The sequence below is a fragment of the Loxodonta africana genome, unplaced genomic scaffold (genome assembly GCF_030014295.1).
Source record: "Loxodonta africana isolate mLoxAfr1 unplaced genomic scaffold, mLoxAfr1.hap2 scaffold_416, whole genome shotgun sequence".
NCBI lineage: Eukaryota > Metazoa > Chordata > Mammalia > Proboscidea > Elephantidae > Loxodonta > Loxodonta africana.
Genome location: NW_026975131.1, coordinates 122,058 through 140,305, shown reverse-complemented (window position 1 = coordinate 140,305; position 18,248 = coordinate 122,058). Strand labels below are relative to the sequence as shown.

Here is an 18,248-nt window from a genome sequence, read left to right as displayed (position 1 = left end):
GCCTTTTGAGACAGGCCCAAGCCCGCCCAGCCGGGTGCTTGCAAGTTCCACCAGGACTAGGGGAAGCCTAAGGCCAAGGAGGGCAAGGTCTAGGGTCTGGACCTGAGAACTGGTTCTGCCACTTGTGATCGCAGAGCTTATGCTGGAAAGGAGGGCAGGAAGCATATCACAATGTGTGTCCGGAGGATGACCCAGAAGGGCGGGAGTTGTGGTCACCCAGGGACTCTGGGTCTGCATATGGAGGCCCCCAGGGTGCAATTCCAGGAGCAGAAGGCAAAGCCACAGAGGCCAAAGTGCACCTCGCCAATGCTTCCCAGGGGCATTGCCCCAAATATGGGGAGCAGTCCCTACTCTGGGCTAGGGACTTTGTTTCCTCCATTCTCATCACTGACTGTGAGCAGACTCTAGTCTATGCAGACTAATGAGGAGTTATCAAAATGAGCTCCAAACTCAGGATTTGAGTTAAGGATCATAAACTAACATAGAGAAATACGACTTTAGCAATAAGTGACTGTTTGAAGCCCAAGTTGCCTTAAAACACAGAATTTCAGTCTTTCAGCTCCTCTGCTAACGTAATAACTAAGAACAGAATCTCACTGGAGCTCAAAGATGTGGGGCACTGGGAATACTCCTGGGTCTGTCTGCTCACGGCTGATTGCCTGATTCCCAGTTTTATTATACAGCTTAAATACAGACCAGAAGAGGAGTTTGGGGCTTGACATCTGACATCTTAACACCAGTTCCTGTTTCTTGAGGAAGGAAGAGGTAAAATAAATCAGCGTTTACTGTGTCCTTCTCCATCCCCGGAAGTCCTTGTGAAGACCCTCTCAGGTAAGGACTGACGGGGAGTGGCTTGGTTTACTATTCGACTTTGTCCTTCAGTCACTTTGTTTATGTCCTGCATGTAAACTATTATGCATTGACAGAAGCATTCTAATTCTTATGCAGAATGACTAGACCTCCTGCAGAATGACTATATTGTGCCTCCCTTGGGCACCCCTGTCTGCGCAGCACCCTCCGCCCCCAACTGCCCAACCGCCTCTCTCCTGGCATTCTGCTTCTAGACGTATGTTCTTTTGATGCAGAGATGCAACACACACAGAAATCCCAGCTGGATTACAGACTTGAACCCGAAGACCTTATGCAGAATGACTATTTATGAACCACTAAACTCAGTACTAAAGCAGGTACTTACCCCTCAGAGAAGGCCCTGGGGGAGGTTGATACATGCATTCCCCAGTGCTCCTGCTGCTCTAGAAGTGCCTGAAATGCCTCTCTGGGAAAGGCCTTCAGAGTAGTAGGCTCATGGCCCACGTGGGAATTCAGGCCTATTTTTCTGTTAGAACATCTCATTTCGCTCTGAAAATGTTATTATCCAGTTTATTCACCAGACATGAGTACAGACATCTCATATTTTCAAAATTAATCCCATTCTCTAATACTAATTTGCCACCAAGAGTATATTCCAAAGTGTTTCCAATAGGCTAGAAAGTCTTTCCAAAGAGGGGAGTCCTGCGCCGTGTTGTGCAGTGACAGCAGGGTTGGCATAATATGTTTACCCAGATACCTACCACTTTTTAAAAATTTTTTATTGTGTTTTACTTGAAACTTTACAGAGCAAATTACTTTCTTGTTCAGCCATTTATACACAATTGTTTTGTGACATTGGTGGCAATATTCATGATGTGTCAGTATTCTCTTCTATGCTCCAGTTCCCCGTTTCCATCTGCCATGATTCCTGTTCCATCCTGCCCTCTTTTCTGTGCTTTTGGGCAGGTTTTGCACTTTTGGTCTCATACACACGATTGAACTAAGAAACACTTTCTTCACGTGTGTTACTGTTTGTTTTATAGACCTGTCTAATCTTTGGCTGAAGGGCGAACTTCAGAAGGTACTTTCGACTTTGTTGCTTTCCATAATTCCTGAAATTCCAAGTCTACCACCTGAAGAACTTCCTTTAGTGTTTCATTTAGAACAAGTCTGGTGGCGATGAATTCTCTTAAGCGTCCTTCACCTGAGAATGTCAATATTTTTCCTTTACTCATGAAGGAAATAACAGCCTATAGAACACTGGGTTAATGTTTCTTTTCTTTTAGTGTTGAAAAAATGTTGTTTTCACAGCCTTTTGGCCTCCATGGCTTCTGATGATGAATACGGAGTCATTCCAATTGTTTTTCCTGTGTGAGATGAGTTGTTTTCTCTCTAGCTTCTTTGAAGATACTTTCTTGGTCCTTGTTATTCCACAATTGACAGTGAGGCATTTGGGCGTAAAATTATGTGAGTTTAACTTGTTGGAGTTTGCAGAGCTTCTTGAATCTGTAAGTTTATGTCTTTCAACAAATTGGGAAAGTGTTGAGCCAGTATTTCTTCAGATACTTTTTTCTACACCACATATTTTCTCTACACCTTATGGAATTCCAATAAATAAATGTTAGATATTTTTGGATTTTTTTGAGGCTCTGTTCATTTTTTTTTCAGATTGGATATTTTCAGTTGAACTATTTTCATCTCATTGATCCTTTTGTCTGTCAACAGCATTCCGCTGTAGAGCTGATCAAGTGAATTATTTATCTCTATTTTTCTATTTTTCCTGTCTAAAATTTTCATTTGTGAATGGTTTCTATGTATTTTTCTATTTTTCTAAGGTGTGCCTGTTATTTCTTTGAGCGTGGTTAAAGTAGCTTTTTAAAGTTTTTGTCTATGATTCCAAGACTTACAGAAAATGTTGATGTTGTTTGTTTTAGGAATCACTTGACCCAGTTACGTTCAGGCTGCAGGTTCTTTCCCACCTTCTGTATGCTGTGGCTCAGATGTCGGTTCAGATTTTGAAGACTTTGCGGTGATATTTGGATGTAATCTATGGGAGTGTCACTCAGTCTGGGACCTTGTTGGTGTTCTAACCCATAATGCAGTTCTCAAAGGATTGATCTACTTCTTAGGGTCAGAGCAAAGCATATGCAACTATGGGAGGTGGGGGGGTATGAAAAACAACTTTATGGTATCCCTCTTTTGAGCCGCCTGTTCTCTGTCTCTCTGAGGCTCTCTGATGTCTGAGCAGCTACCTTCCTGGTCCACTGGCAAGAATGTAGGGGCTTTAATCTCTTCATTCTGCCGTGCAATTAAGTGACTGGGTCTGCCTATGAGGCCAAATAACGGTAAGATGGAGAAAATGTAACAGAGATTCCTCTATATTATTTGGTCCTTATATACTTAGGTCAGAGAGAAGGCACACTGTTTCTGGTGATACTTCGAAACAGGTATGGAGAAAAAGGCATTAACAGGTCGATAGCTGCATACTAGGTGTTACGGATTAAATTCTGTCTTCCCAAAATGTATATATCAGCTTGACTAGGCTATGCTTCCCACTATTGTGCGATTATCCACCATTTTGTCAGCTGGTGTGATTTTCCAATGTATTGTAAATCCTACCTCTATGATGTTAATGAGCGAGGATTTGAAGCAGTTATGTTAAGGAGGCAGGGCTCAATCTACAAGATTAAGTTGTGTTTTAAGTCAATCTCTTTTGAGATATAAAAGAGAAAAGAGCAGAGAGACAGGGGGACCTCAGTACCACCAAGAAAGAAGTGTCAGGAGCAGTGCATCCTTTGGACCTAGGATCCCTGTGCTGAGAACCTTCTTGTCCAGGGGAAGATTGGTGACAAAGACCTTCTCCTAAGAGTGACAGAGAAAAAAAGCCTTCCCCTGGAATTGGCACCCTGAATTTGGACTTATAGAGCCTCCTGGACTGTGAGGGAATAATTTTTTTTGTTAAAGTCATCCGTTTGTGGTATTTCTGTTACAGGAGCACTAGATGTCTAAGACACTAGGTACCAGGAGATGTACATTTCCCAGTTCTTTCACTCCCAGGGACACTATGACTAAGTAGCCAATGCCATAAATCCATGCGAGCAGACTATTCTGATTACTGCTTTGACTCTACTGTCTGTTATGGTAACCACACCCACCTTGTCTTTGTTGATTGAGTGCCACCACTTGGCTGCTACCACCATGGGCTCCAGTCAACTGCATTGTAGTTAGGTGTCTTAATTCAGTTAGGGCAGTTCTCACTGTGGACTCTTACTTACATAAAATAGCAACCACAGAAGTCTTCAGTAAAGCTGGGGCTTGCTTCCCAAATTTGTACCTCACCGCTATGGTAAAAAGAAAGCCCCCTGGGCACTCCGTGTGTGGGTCTGTGGGTCCAGCCTAATAAATCCATTCTAACCTGCCAATTTCCCTCAGCCTTTGGTTACCTTCTCCTACATTATACAATGGCAGATCTGCCATTTCCACTTGATTTATTGTAGGCCACCACTTAATCCATGCTTCAGTAAACCAACCAAATAAACTATGAGATCCTTTTCTAACCTCTCAAGCTGAAACACTGAATGAAGAATCCATGCTTCCTGGGCCTATATCAATAAACTCAGACTAATCCACCTTTATGTTGCTTGCACCATTATCCCACACCCGGAATAGCCATTCCCACACATATTCACCAGGTTTCTGTATGTATATATTACAAAAATCAAGCAGTTCTTTTGGAGTTTAGCATACCTTCTCCTGGGTCACACTTTATAGTTCACCTTTTGGGGCTTGTTGGGACTGAAGCCTAGGTATAGGTCTAGAAGCAAAAATGGGCAGTGGCAGTGGGATGTTCAGCCGTGTCTTATAAGGCATCTGCCTAAGGTGATGCCCCAGGCAATGCCCCAGACACCACCCCAGGAGACAACTCAAACAAGACACTTCAGGCACAGCTGGGGTAATCTCATCAGATGGAGGTGGAAGGGATAATTGTTTTACTGGGAAGGGTGCCTTAGCAGGCAAAATTAGAGAATCTCTTCAGATGGTAGTAAAAGATCTGGTTCTGTTAGGAAGAGCGATTCAACAGAAATTGGAGGTTCATTGTCCCCCGCTTTCTGACTGTCTGCCCATATGTCCTCATCCCAAGTTTCAGGATCCCATTTCTTCCCAATCAATGCCCTCACTCTAACTTCAGACACCATTTGAGGTTGGATATTCAACTGGCGCTTTAATTCAGTCACTCTAATGATAAGAATCTGAGTTTATTTTTGGCAGCATTAGCCTTGTTACTATAAGAAATATGGTTTTCTTTCTGGGCACAAGTGGCAGCTTTCAGATCTTGTATGTGGTGCTTGAGCTTTGAGTCCATTTCTTTCATTCACCAGTGTGGCTAGCAAAAGCAGGACCAAACAAGCAGCTTCCTTATTATTCTTATGCTGACAAAATTATAGAAAAGTATCAAATATATAATCAGACAGAGCCTTGTCTCTCACAAATATTTGATCCAGTGGTAGTAGTATTTTGCGTATTTCTATTGTCACCTCCACCATGGATTAACAATAGCCTGTTTACTCCTGGAGACAGTTATCAGTGCCTTTAAGATTAGCCAGACTTGAGAATCAATTCAGAAAACTCATCCTTAAGATTTGGTTCCTCTAGAACCAGTGTAGGTACCAAATGTCTTAGCCTGGGATCTCTAGAGGTGCAAAACTAGTGAAGAGAACATATATATATATATATATACACACACACACATATATATGAGTGTGTGTGTATATATATGTGTGTTTCTGTGTGTGTGTGTGTATGGAAACCCTAGTCGCATAATGGTTAATAGCTATAGCTGCTAACCAAAAGGTTAGCAGTTCGAATCCACCAGGCGCTCCTTGGGAACTCTGTGGGGCAGTTCTACTCTGTCCTGTAGGGTCACTATGAGTTGGAACCGACTCGACGGCAATGGGTATATATATATATATACATACACACACACACACACACACACATACATATATATACGCATACATATGTTAGTTGTGGCTGTTAGATGCCATCGATCCTGTGTAAAACAGAATGAAACACCGCCTGATCCTGAACCATCCTCACAATCATTGCTATGTTTGAGCCCATTCTTGCAGGCATTGTGTCAGTTCATGTTGTTGAGCACCTTCCTCTTTTTTTCTGACCCTCAGCTTCTCCAAGCATGATGAGCCTCTCCTGGGACAGGTCCCTCCTGAAAATATGTCCAAGGCACGTGAGACGAAGTCTCGCCATCCTTGCTTCTAAGGTGCATTCTTGGTGTACTTCTTCCAAGATGGATTTGTTTATTCTTCTGGCAGTCCATGGTATATTCAGTATTCTTTGCCAACACCATATTTTAAATGAATCAGTTCTTTAGTTTTCCGTATTCATTGTCTAACTTGCTCAAGCATGTGAGGTGATAGAAAATATCATGGCTTTGCTCAGGCACACCTTAGTCCTCAAAGTGACATCTTTCTTTCTCAACACTTTAAGGAGGTCTTTTGCAATAGATTTGCCCAATGCAATACATTGTTTGAATTCTTGACTGCTGCTTCTGTGGGCATTGATTATGGATTCAAGTTAAATGAAATGCTTGATGACTTCAGTATTTTCTCTGTTTATCATGGTGTTGCTTACTGGTCCAGTTGTGAGAATTTTTGTTTTCTTTATGTTGAGGTGTAATCCATACTGAAGGCTGTAGTGGTTGCTGTTCATCAGTAACTGCTTCAAGTCCTCTTTACTTTCAGCAAGCAAGGTCGTATCAGCTGCATATCATAGGTTGTTAGTGAATCTTTCTCCAAAACTAATGCCATGTTCTTCTTACAAACCAGCTTCTCAGATTATTTGCTCAGCATACAGATTGAGTAAGTATGGTGAAAGGATACCACCATGACACATAACTTTCTGATTTTAAACCACACGGTATCCCCTTGCCCTACTCAAATGACTGCCTCTTGGTCTATGTACATATTCCGCATGAATACAGTTAAGTGTTCTGGGATTCCCATTCTTTGCTAAGCTATCCATAATTTGTCATGAGCCGCACAGTTGAGTGTGCTTGTATAGGAAACAGAAATAGGTAAACATCTTACTGATATTCTCTACTTTCAGCCAAGATCCATCAGACATCAGAAATAATATCCCATGTTCCATGTCTTCCTCTGAATCTAGCTTGAATTTTTGGTAGTTCCCTGTCTGTGCACTGCTGCAACTGTTTTTAAATTATATTCAGCAAAATTTTTCTTGCGTCTGATGTTAATGACATTGCTTGATAATTTCCGTATTGCGTTGGACCACCTCTCTTTGAATGGGCACACATATAGATCTCTTTCAGTCATTTGGTCAGGTAGCTGTCTTCCAAATATATTGGAATAGACAAGTGAGCGCCTTCAGCACTGCGTCCGTGTGTTGAAACATCTCATTTGGTACACCATCAATTCCTGGAGCCGTGTTTTTTGCCAATGCCTTCAGTGCAGCTTGGAGTTCTTCCTTCAGTACCATCAGCTCTTGATCCTATGCTACCTCCTGATATGGTTGAACGTTGACCAATTCTTTTTGGTGTATTGAGTCTGTGTATTCCTTCCGTCTTCTTTTGATGTTTCCTGTGTTGTTCGATATTTTGCCCATAGAATCGTTCAGTATTGCACCTAGAGGCTTGAATATTTCCTTCAGTTCTTTCAGCTTGAGAAATGCCAGGTGTTTTCTTCCCTTTTGGTTTTCTAACTCCAGATCTGTTCACATTATATTATCATACTTTGTCTTCTCCAGCTTCCCTTTCAGGTATTCTATTGAGCTCTTTTACTTTATTTTTCCTTCCATTCTCTTTAGCTACTGTACATTCAAGAGCAAGATTCAGAGTCTCTTGTGACATCCTCTTTGGTGTTTGCTTTCTTTCCTGTCTTTCTAATGACTTTTTGTTTTTTTCATATATGATGTCCTTGCTATCATCCCACAACTAATCTGGTCTTCGATCATTAGTGTGCAGTGCATCAAATCTATTCTTGAGATGGTCTCTAAATTCAGGTTTGATATACTCAAGGGCATACTTTGACTCATGGACTTGTTTTAATTTTCTTCAGCTTCAACTTGAACGTGAATATGAGCAACTGATCGTCTGTTCTGCAGTCAGCCCCTGGCCTGATTCTGACTCATGATATTGACCTTCTCCATCATCACCTTCCACAAATTTGATTCCTGTCTATTCTGCCTGGAATGGTTCATAAGTATAGTCACCGTTTATGTTCCTGATGAAAGGTATGTGCAATGAATAAGTCACTGGTCTTGCCAAATTCTATCATGTAAGCTTCATTGTCATTTCTATCATCAATACCTTATTTTCCAACTGCTGATTTGTCTGCTTTGTTTTCAACTTCGCATTCTAAATGATTGATCAATGCATCACGTTTGATCAGTTTCAAACTGTATAACTTGGTAAAAACCTTCAACTTGTTCATCTTTCACATTCATGATTTGTGTGTAAATTTGAATAATAGTCTTATTAACTGGTCGTCCTGGTAGGCCTGTGGATATTATCCTATTGCTTGTAGTGTTGTACTTCAGAAAAGATCTTGATATGTTCTTTTTATCGATGAATATGATGCCGTTCTCTTTAGTATCTCAATCCTGGCATAGTAGAACATATCATTGTCTAGTTTAAAATGTCCAAAACCAAGCTATTTCAGCTCACTAATGCCTTGGATTACTGACCTTTATGCATTCCATTTCATTTTTGATGACTTCCAATTTCCCTAGATTCATACTTCCTTCATTCCACATTCTGATTATTAAAGGATATTTGCATCAGTTTCTTCTCATTATGAGTTATGCCCCATCAGGAAATGTCATTAAAGTGGGATCTACTTTGAGGAGGTAGCTCTTCCCCACTCGTATTTTGAGTGCCTTCCAACCTAAGGGGTTATCCTCTGTCATTCAATCAGACAGTGTTCCAGTGCTATTTGTAAGATTTCACTGGCCAGTTTTTTTTAGAAATAGATCACTAGGTCCTTTTTCCTAGTCTGTCTAAATCCAGAGCTCCACTCAAAGCTGTCTACCATGGGTGAACCTGGTGGTATTTGAAATACCGGTGGCATAGCTTCTAACATCACAGCAACATGCAAGCCACCACACTACAACAAACTGACAGAAGAGTGGTGGGAGTTAAAAATGAGAAGAACCAAAAAGAGTGCTTCTTCCATGTCTGCTGATTTAGAGGAACCATGAAAAATTGTCAAGTGAAGAGTGATTCAGAGAAAAACATGGGTAGAGTGTGACCTAATTTCCATAAAAACAAACAAATGAATGTCCTTACGTGTGTCCCGGCAAAAAGCAGTGTGTAAAAGGGTACATGTGTATCTTTGGACACTGGACACTTCAGGGGAGCTGGTACAATATACTTATGTGGGGCTGGCTCTTATTATAACTTCTGTATACAAATCTCTATTGTTAAATGTGTTATAAGAATGTAAAACCTTTTAAAGTTAATAACATCATACGTGTATGTGTGTGTATTTGAAACTTTTTTTCTGTTTTGACTATTTTATATATGTGTTTTTTAGTTATCTAGTGTGGCTATAGCAGAGATACCACAAGTGGATGGCTTTAACAAACAGAAGCTTATTCTCTCACAGTTTAAGAAGCAAGAAGTTTGAAGTCAGGGCACCAGCTCTAGGAGAAAGCTTTCTCTGTTTGTGGCTCTGGGGGAAGGCCCTTGTCATCTATCTTCCCCTGGCCTAGGAAATTCTCAGCGTGTGGACACTGGGTCAAAAAGACGTGCTCCACTCCAGGCACTTCTTCCTTGGTGGTATGAGGTCCCTCTCATTTCTGCTCACTTTTCTCTTTGTATGTCAAAAGAGACTGACTCAAGACTCACCCTAATCCTGTAGATTGTGTCCTCCCTCATTAACCTAACTGCCTCTAATCCTGCCTCATTAACATCACAGAGGTTGGAATTTACAACACATAAGTAATCACATCAGATCACAAAATGCAGGACAACCACACAATACTGGGAATCAGGGTCTGGCCAGGTTGACACATATTTTGGGGGACACTATTCAATCCATAACAATAGAGAAAACACTGTCTTCAATGCCAGATTCAGAGACTTTTATCCATCTGTGAAGGGCAAACACAGAAATTGAACAAAATTCAGACCAGCGAATTATTGCTTGCTCTTGTAACTAATGACTTCTTCTGGTCTCTATGCCTGGAAATGGCCAAAAAGAATTCTGTGAGGATTAATTCAGTTATTGCTCAAACATCTACTGCATTTACATGTCTACAGATAAGGAAGAATGCTGGACACCATGTGTGATTCATTAAGTAACACGGGGACCATTAGACTATTGTTCTCCTTCTCTGATATGCCACTATCACCTTCTCCCCTTGTTGCTCTCCTGAAAAACCCACGCTTGTATATTCTAGGCTTTTATCCAGGATTGAATTTGCAAGAAGTTAAAGATATATCTTTGAAAGATAAAGAAGACTTTGGCCACATTGTCTTTAGACAGTTGAACTTCCCAGCCAACCTCTGTGCAGGATGGGAATTCACAATCCCTCCTACTCAGTACCTCTGAGCAGGACGGGATTTCTGTTTCATTGTCAGGAGAAGGCGGAATTCAGCCTTCTTCAGAAAACTTACTTTCCTTTGCCTCAAACTGTCCCTCTCAGGATCTGTCACGGTCACTCTGAGAAATTCACATGGGCAGCCTGTATGGAAGTGCCCATCCTAGAGGCCCTGCCCTCCCTTCCTTGCTCCACAGGGCTTCCTCTGACACTTGGGGTCACATCTCCCAGGGAGTACACACCTCTGGCACTTCCAGGGATTCCCAGGCCCTGGGATACTGTGGATTGGACTTGGAACTCAATCTGTTTCTTCCCATCCTCACCTTTGATTATCTGTGTTCTGTCTTCACCAGATTTAGGAGGCCTTGTCTTCTCTTTGCTCGTTTCATCTCAGTCAGGCTTTTCCATTCCAACTCTCTGATCTCAGAACAGATCAGGTTAGACCACAGAGAAGACAAAGACCAAGCAAACATCACTGATCTGTGCAGAAGCTGCTGGGAAGGGATTCGATTCTCATTGGTTTAGGGTTTTATGCCCACTGCTCACTGGCAGGCAGGTTCCCCCCAGAGTCTGGCTTCTGTCTGGTACCTTGTACTACAAAGAACTCAGTGACCAGCCCACCTTCACAATCACACCTCCCTTAGAGCTATCTGTCCAGAGGCTCTTTCTCAGACTTCCATGTCCCACTGAAATCCCTTTTCTCTTTCCTTACAAACATTATGTTCGTTCTCAGGGCCCTGAGACCTCATCTGCAGATGAGTCTTGTCCTCTTCTCTCCTTGGCAGGGGGAGCTTTTGAGTGGACCCCATGTCTTCGGACAGCTATCCTGGGCCTTCTTCCACCTTGGTGCTCTAGGGCTGGATCTCTCCATGTAATAGAGGGAGCGTGGAAGGGGCACAAGGCTAAAAGGATGGATCTTCCAGGAGAGGTGGGTTTAAGAAGCCTGAATGAAATTCTTCCCTGAAGGGTGCATATTTTCAGTCCAGACATCCTCCTTCTCTCAGCCTAAGAGGCCTAGCACGTCTTCAGATGCTTCTCCTTTGACCTTCAGGCCATGCCTGCACCCTCTGCAGCCCGGTCTCCCACATGTGTAGCAGCACCAGTAGGTGTGGCACTCTCTTCAGCCCTTGTCTCCTCCTCCAGATGCTCCTGGAGGTGCCTGGCTCTTCTTGCCAGGACACCAGGATGCTGACCAGGGACTCAGTGTTGGTTAAAGGATGTCGGCCAGTGACCACGTGTCCTCATTTCCTTTGAAGGATTTCGCTCCTTGCCTGGGCAGAAGACAGCCAAGGTCAGCCTGAGCCTAAACACCTAGTGACCTGTGACACTGCAGCTAGTGATAGATGTAGATTTCCACGCTCAGGTATCCGCAGGTGGCGGATTGAGAGTGGTCGGAGGAGAAGTGTAACTAGAGATTACACACTCACGAGGGCACGGGTCAAAGGTCTCGAAAAATAGCTGAGGTCGTGGAGCCCTAGCGGAGCCAGTCTAGGGCACAGGCCTCCGTCCTGTACTTGGCAAATAGGTGGCACCATCTGCAGAGTATGCCGCCATCCGCAGACTCTGGACTGCTGGGGCCCTGGACGCCCGGATTTCGGCCTTGTCTTTGGAGAAGTGACGCGCATGCAGTGTGCCACCGGGGGCTGTGGCCCAGCAGAAGCAAAATCTTGAAAATGCGGGCTTCGTTTGACTTTGCCTGTGTTCTCCTTTGGCTGAGTGCCATCCTGTGTTTCCTAGCAGGAGAAGCATTCCTGGAGAGAGGCGGATTCCATGTGTGCCGGCAAAGTGTGTGCTGAGATGATGAGTCGCTGGAGACCAGGGTGGACTCTTCAGACCCAGGATGGGCCTCTGGCAGGTATGTGTCAATGTTTTCTGCCCATGGCACTCAGCCGGGTATTTGAATACAATGTTATCAGCGGAATTAGTAGTCTCCGGAGAGGCTGCCCCGGGTCAACAAGCTTCACCCGGCCAGGGTTCACCCGTGATGTAGCTCCCCAATCAATCACTACTCCCTAGTCCTTCCAGATAGACTACCAGATCTTCTCTGCCCTTGGGCAACCAGTACAGCCAGAGGCCTTCCCCCTTTGCTCTTTCGTCTCTAGACACTCTGTCAGGCACTCCAAGCTGTGAAGCGCCTGGGGGGGAGAAGGAAGAGATTTCAGAGAATGAACACATACAGAGAGAGAGAGAGACAGAGAGAGAGGCAGGAGATGCTGAGTGGGGATGTCTTGCGTACTGATATCCTGAGGAAAGTGGGAAAATTGGACCCTGGCCTGCTGTGCCAATGCCCTGAAGCAGTCCGCACCAGGGGCTCCCTTGTGCCTGCGTAGCCTTTCCCAGGGTGTGCTCAAATCCTGTGGCCACTAGGTGTCCTGGGTCACAATGGAGGGCCCTGTGTCATCTGCCTGGCGGGCTGGATCTCTGCCATTGGCTGAGCCTTGTCACCAGGCCCATCATAAGCTGCGCCTACTCTTCCGGTGGGGAGACTGTCTCCATGGTGATGGCAAAGAAGCCTTAGTCCCGCCCACCTGGCCTTCACTTCACCTACCCGGCCTGCTGACCCTCACTCAGACCTCTGTGTTGATCAAAATGAATGTCGGCCAGTGGCCAGGTGTCAGCATCTGGGATAAAGGATTCGGGACCTTGCCTGAGGCAGAAGGCAGCCTAGGTCTGCGGGTCCCTGGAAGTCTAGTGAGTTGTGACGCTGCTGCCAGTGACAAATGGTGACTCCCACACTCACATATCCCCTGGTGGCAGAATGATAGCGATGGGTGGAGAAACATGGCTCCTGAGCACACGTTGAATGGGGCACCGGCCGAAGGCCAGGGCCAGGAGTGGACGTCGTGGAGCTGAATGGCGAGCCAGTGAAGGGCCCAAGGATTTCTCCTGTATGTGGCAAACAGGTCATCCGTGTCCCCACGTCCATAAACCATTGGACTGCCGGGGCCCAGGCTGCCAGGATTTCGGCCTTGCCTTCGGAGCCCGGCCACATACGCAACCTTGCACCGGGGGCGGGGACATGTAGACAGCAAAAATTTGGAAAATGGCAGTGTCTCCTCGATTTCCCCGGCATCGGCCTATTTGAGCGGCATGCTTTGTTTCCTAGTAGGATAAGGCACTGACGGAGAAAGGCAGGATTATGTGTGCAGGAAAGGTGTGTGCTGAGAGGGTGACGACGTTGAGACCAGGTTGGGATCTTTAGTCCCAGGAAAGGCCCCTGGCAGGTGTGGGTGAATGTTCTCTGCCCATCCGAGTTGGCGGGGGGAGGTTTTCAGCAAACAAAGCAGCAGCGGGATTATTCGTCGCCGGAGAGGTTGCATCTGCCCACAAGCTCCACCTGGCCAGGGACCGCCCCTACTGTATTGCCCATGTCAATCAACAGAAGCTAAGACCTTCCAGAGAGACTACCTGCTATTGTCTACCCACGGGGAAGCGGTCCAGCCAGAAGCCTCCGCCGTTTCATCTCCAGGCTCTCTGTCAGGCCCCTCATACTTGTGATGCGTCTCAGGGGTAGAAGGAAGAGATTCCTCTGAATGAACACATCCAGAGAGGGGCCATAGATGCTGAGGAAGGGCACCTTGCCTACTGACATCCTAGCGTAAGTGGTAAAGAGGTACCTGCCTGCTGTCCCAGTGTGTCGAACGTGTCCGCATCAGGGATTGGCTACTGTGAAGTTATTCCCTGGTGCCCTCGATTTTGTGGCCAAAGACACAAGGGCCTGTTGTGTGTCCATGGGTACCATGGAGGGCTCTGCAGAACTGGCCGGTTAGGCTGGACTTCTCCTATTGGCTCAGTGTTTGTGACCCGTCCCCGTCAGAAGTTCCGGCCAGCCTTCCGGTGGCTGTCTCCATGGTGATTGGGGAAGAAGCCTTAGGCCCCGCACTCAGCCTTCACCTGGCCTACGTGGCCTCTTTACCCTCATCTGGACCGCCGTGTGGATGAAAGAAAGGATGTCGGCCAGTGACCACGTGTCCTCATTTCCTTTGAAGGATTTCGCTCCTTGCCCGGGCAGAAGACAGCCAAGGTCAGCCTGAGCCTAAACACCTAGTGACCTGTGACACTGCAGCTAGTGATAGATGTAGATTTCCACGCTCAGGTATCCGCAGGTGGCGGATTGAGAGTGGTCGGAGGAGAAGTGTAACTAGAGATCACACACTCACGAGGGCACGGGTCAAAGGTCTCGGAAAATAGCTGAGGTCGTGGAGCCCTAGCGGAGCCAGTCTAGGGCACAGGCCTCCGTCCTGTGCTTGGCAAATAGGTGGCACCATCTGCAGAGTATGCCGCCATCCGCAGACTCTGGACTGCTGGGGCCCTGGACGCCCGGATTTCGGCCTTGTCTTTGGAGAAGTGACGCGCATGCAGTGTGCCACCGGGGGCTGTGGCCCAGCAGAAGCAAAATCTTGAAAATGCGGGCTTCATTTGACTTTGCCTGTGTTCTCCTTTGGCTGAGTGCCATCCTATGTTTCCTAGCAGGAGAAGCATTCCTGGAGAGAGGCGGATTCCATGTGTGCCGGCAAAGTGTGTGCTGAGATGATGAGTCGCTGGAGACCAGGGTGGACTCTTCAGACCCAGGATAGGCCTCTGGCAGGTATGTGTCAATGTTTTCTGCCCATGGCACTCAGCCGGGTATTTGAATACAATGTTATCAGCGGAATTAGTAGTCTCCGGAGTGTCAACAAGCTTCACCCGGCCAGGGTTCACCCGTGATGTAGCTCCCCAATCAGTCACTACTCCCTAGTCCTTCCAGATAGACTACCAGATCTTCTCTGCCCTTGGGCAACCAGTACAGCCAGAGGCCTTCCCCCTTTGCCCTTTCGTCTCTAGACACTCTGTCAGGCACTCCAAGCTGTGAAGCGCCTGGGGGGGAGAAGGAAGAGATTTCAGAGAATGAACACATACAGAGAGAGAGAGAGACAGAGAGAGAGGCAGGAGATGCTGAGTGGGGATGTCTTGCGTACTGATATCCTGAGGAAAGTGGGAAAATTGGACCCTGGCCTGCTGTGCCAATGCCCTGAAGCAGTCCGCACCAGGGGCTCCCTTGTGCCTGCGTAGCCTTTCCCAGGGTGTGCTCAAATCCTGTGGCCACTAGGTGTCCTGGGTCACAATGGAGGGCCCTGTGTCATCTGCCTGGCGGGCTGGATCTCTGCCATTGGCTGAGCCTTGTCACCAGGCCCATCATAAGCTGCGCCTACTCTTCCGGTGGGGAGACTGTCTCCATGGTGATGGCAAAGAAGCCTTAGTCCCGCCCACCTGGCCTTCACTTCACCTACCCGGCCTGCTGACCCTCACTCAGACCTCTGTGTTGATCAAAATGAATGTCGGCCAGTGGCCAGGTGTCAGCATCTGGGATAAAGGATTCGGGACCTTGCCTGAGGCAGAAGGCAGCCTAGGTCTGCGGGTCCCTGGAAGTCTAGTGAGTTGTGACGCTGCTGCCAGTGACAAATGGTGACTCCCACACTCACATATCCCCTGGTGGCAGAATGATAGCGATGGGTGGAGAAACATGGCTCCTGAGCACACGTTGAATGGGGCACCGGCCGAAGGCCAGGGCCAGGAGTGGACGTCGTGGAGCTGAATGGCGAGCCAGTGAAGGGCCCAAGGATTTCTCCTGTATGTGGCAAACAGGTCATCCGTGTCCCCACGTCCATAAACCACTGGACTGCCGGGGCCCAGGCTGCCAGGATTTCGGCCTTGCCTTCGGAGCCCGGCCACATACGCAGCCTTGCACCGGGGGCGGGGACATGTAGACAGCAAAAATTTGGAAAATGGCAGTGTCTCCTCAATTTCCCCGGCATCGGCCTATTTGAGCGGCATGCTTTGTTTCCGAGTAGGATAAGGCACTGACGGAGAAAGGCAGGATTATGTGTGCAGGAAAGGTGTGTGCTGAGAGGGTGACGACGTTGAGACCAGGTTGGGATCTTTAGTCCCAGGAAAGGCCCCTGGCAGATGTGGGTGAATGTTCTCTGCCCATCCGAGTTGGCGGGGGGAGGTTTTCAGCAAACAAAGCAGCAGCGGGATTATTCGTCGCCGGAGAGGTTGCATCTGCCCACAAGCTCCACCTGGCCAGGGACCGCCCCTACTGTATTGCCCATGTCAATCAACAGAAGCTAAGACCTTCCAGAGAGACTACCTGCTATTGTCTACCCACGGGGAAGCGGTCCAGCCAGAAGCCTCCGCCGTTTCATCTCCAGGCTCTCTGTCAGGCCCCTCATACTTGTGATGCGTCTCAGGGGTAGAAGGAAGAGATTCCTCTGAATGAACACATCCAGAGAGGGGCCATAGATGCTGAGGAAGGGCACCTTGCCTACTGACATCCTAGCGTAAGTGGTAAAGAGGTACCTGCCTGCTGTCCCAGTGTGTCGAACGTGTCCGCATCAGGGATTGGCTACTGTGAAGTTATTCCCTGGTGCCCTCGATTTTGTGGCCAAAGACACAAGGGCCTGTTGTGTGTCCATGGGTACCATGGAGGGCTCTGCAGAACTGGCCGGTTAGGCTGGACTTCTCCTATTGGCTCAGTGTTTGTGACCCGTCCCCGTCAGAAGTTCCGGCCAGCCTTCCGGTGGCTGTCTCCATGGTGATTGGGGAAGAAGCCTTAGGCCCCGCACTCAGCCTTCACCTGGCCTACGTGGCCTCTTTACCCTCATCTGGACGGCCGTGTGGATGAAAGAAAGGATGTCGGCCAGTGACCACGTGTCCTCATTTCCTTTGAAGGATTTCGCTCCTTGCCCGGGCAGAAGACAGCCAAGGTCAGCCTGAGCCTAAACACCTAGTGACCTGTGACACTGCAGCTAGTGATAGATGTAGATTTCCACGCTCAGGTATCCGCAGGTGGCGGATTGAGAGTGGTCGGAGGAGAAGTGTAACTAGAGATCACACACTCACGAGGGCACGGGTCAAAGGTCTCGGAAAATAGCTGAGGTCGTGGAGCCCTAGCGGAGCCAGTCTAGGGCACAGGCCTCCGTCCTGTGCTTGGCAAATAGGTGGCACCATCTGCAGAGTATGCCGCCATCCGCAGACTCTGGACTGCTGGGGCCCTGGACGCCCGGATTTCGGCCTTGTCTTTGGAGAAGTGACGCGCATGCAGTGTGCCACCGGGGGCTGTGGCCCAGCAGAAGCAAAATCTTGAAAATGCGGGCTTCATTTGACTTTGCCTGTGTTCTCCTTTGGCTGAGTGCCATCCTATGTTTCCTAGCAGGAGAAGCATTCCTGGAGAGAGGCGGATTCCATGTGTGCCGGCAAAGTGTGTGCTGAGATGATGAGTCGCTGGAGACCAGGGTGGACTCTTCAGACCCAGGATAGGCCTCTGGCAGGTATGTGTCAATGTTTTCTGCCCATGGCACTCAGCCGGGTATTTGAATACAATGTTATCAGCGGAATTAGTAGTCTCCGGAGTGTCAACAAGCTTCACCCGGCCAGGGTTCACCCGTGATGTAGCTCCCCAATCAGTCACTACTCCCTAGTCCTTCCAGATAGACTACCAGATCTTCTCTGCCCTTGGGCAACCAGTACAGCCAGAGGCCTTCCCCCTTTGCCCTTTCGTCTCTAGACACTCTGTCAGGCACTCCAAGCTGTGAAGCGCCTGGGGGGGAGAAGGAAGAGATTTCAGAGAATGAACACATACAGAGAGAGAGAGAGACAGAGAGAGAGGCAGGAGATGCTGAGTGGGGATGTCTTGCGTACTGATATCCTGAGGAAAGTGGGAAAATTGGACCCTGGCCTGCTGTGCCAATGCCCTGAAGCAGTCCGCACCAGGGGCTCCCTTGTGCCTGCGTAGCCTTTCCCAGGGTGTGCTCAAATCCTGTGGCCACTAGGTGTCCTGGGTCACAATGGAGGGCCCTGTGTCATCTGCCTGGCGGGCTGGA

At 47.3% G+C, this 18,248-nt stretch overlaps 1 long non-coding RNA gene across 1 annotated transcript; it reads left to right on the top strand.

The window, feature by feature from the left end:
• The first annotated feature begins 483 nt into the window (after nucleotides 1–483).
• LOC135229606 (uncharacterized) lies at nucleotides 484–11,642 on the top strand. The gene is made up of 3 exons (XR_010320291.1): nucleotides 484–831; nucleotides 1,086–1,187; nucleotides 7,902–11,642. It is a non-coding gene; the product is annotated as an uncharacterized LOC135229606 (long non-coding RNA).
• Nucleotides 11,643–18,248: the final 6,606 nt, after the last annotated feature.